The following is a 1,678-nucleotide window of genomic DNA, read 5'->3' as shown; positions in this document are numbered from 1 at the left end:
CTGGCCAACATGGTGAAACACCGTCTCTACTAAAAACACAAAAATTAGCCAAGCATGGTGCTTGAACCTGAGAGGCAGAAGTTGCAGTGAGCCAAGATCACACCACTGCACTCCAACCTGGGCGACAGAGTGAGACTTCTTCTCAAAAAAAGAAAAAAAGAAAAAAGAAACAAAGTCTCCTCCACAGCAACTTCCTCAGCATTTCAAACAATGATCAGGGACTTTTTTTTGTTAAGGGTGGTCTTCTAGGCTTCAAGCACCAACAGATTTTTCTTCCTTCATGGCCTTGAAGGTTGTCAGTTTGCATTTATCAGAAGTGCAAAGATATATTAAAATAAAGAACAGCACATTTAGAATTAAGGAAAGTCTGGATCATTTAGTGCTCTGATTCCAGGTGACATCCAGCACCCATTATGGTACCTGTGCTTTACTCTGCATGGAGAGAAAGTGCTGGAGTGAAAGTCTGGCCCTGGAGGTGCAAGAAGGTGCCCTACTGTGCTACTTCTGCCAGACAGAGCATTGAGGGGCGGAGGGTGAGGTTTTTGCATCTCTGTGGAGTGGTTCAGGCTGATCGCAACTGCATGAAGGACCTCTACACAATGAGTACAGACTAGGGTACTTGACAAATCTTTGTGGTATGGATTTTGCTATTCAAACCAACCTGGAAATTTTCAGGAAGCTCAAGTCATTAATGGGTCTAAACAACCTGGAAACTGAGAGGATGCTAGTCAGTAAGGAAGAAAGGTTGAAAAGGGGGTATGCAGTTATTAATGGAAAGCTGACAAACATGGGGACTGTCAAAGTGTGTCCTCCACTCAAAACATCTCTTTTTTCAGGCAGTGCCTATTTTGTGGTCAGCAGGGAGGACGTGGGGTGTATGCTAGAGAATGAAAAAAATTTAAAAGTTTATGGAGTAGGCCCAAGACACATACAGCAAGTATCTCTAGGCTACTGTCCAAAGGATTCCTGAAGTCCCCAGCTCACTCTCCTTAAGCCATAATTATGACTTGTCTGATATGCACGCAGCTTGTAGGTTTGTCAAGTGGCGGCACTTTGAGGCACTCCTCACCCACCTGCAGTAGGTCCATGTGCACTCAGTGTGATTTTCAGAGCTGGCACCTTGAACTGGATGTTGCGCAAGCACCATTTGTTTGCCAATAAGCTTGACATGGATGGTGACCTCTTTGCCATCCAGTGTTTAGATGAGCATCTGAGACATAAAGCTTTGGAGACTTTAAAACACTGGCCACTATAGGCAATTTTAGGAAGAAGAAGAAGAATGCACAAAATTGACACTATCTGTGTTCCTCTTCTTTGTCAATAAGCACCAGGAAAATTGTATAGGGCCCTCTTTGGAGCAAGGACTCTAAGTCATCGTGTCAGAGAAGCTGCCTAGTTTTTGCAGAGCACAATTGGCTAGAAAGGTAGGAGCATTAAATGTTCATCTCGAGTTAACGTGAGGGGGAAGTATCATAAAAGTAGCTGTGAAGCCAAGGCAGGTAGCAAGTCATTCTGAAGAGAATGGGCTGAGGCAGCTGGAGAAGAGGCTGACACGAAACAATCAGCCTGTTGAAAGGCTCAGAGGCTGGATGCAGTGGCTCACCCTTGTAATCCCAGAACTTTGGGAGGCTGAGCCAGGAGGATTGCTTGAGCCCAGGAGTTCTAGTTGCTGTGCCTG

The 1,678-nt window shown here is 45.1% G+C and overlaps 1 pseudogene; it reads left to right on the top strand.

Annotated features, from left to right (window-relative positions):
- Nucleotides 1–413: 413 nt before the first annotated feature.
- On the top strand, nt 414–1,255 carry LOC111526671 (annotated as a pseudogene).
- The last annotated feature ends 423 nt before the right edge of the window (nt 1,256–1,678 follow it).

The sequence above is a fragment of the Piliocolobus tephrosceles genome, chromosome 8 (assembly GCF_002776525.5).
Source record: "Piliocolobus tephrosceles isolate RC106 chromosome 8, ASM277652v3, whole genome shotgun sequence".
NCBI lineage: Eukaryota > Metazoa > Chordata > Mammalia > Primates > Cercopithecidae > Piliocolobus > Piliocolobus tephrosceles.
Note: the sequence above shows the minus strand (reverse complement) of the source record. Positions and strands in the feature narration are given on the sequence as shown.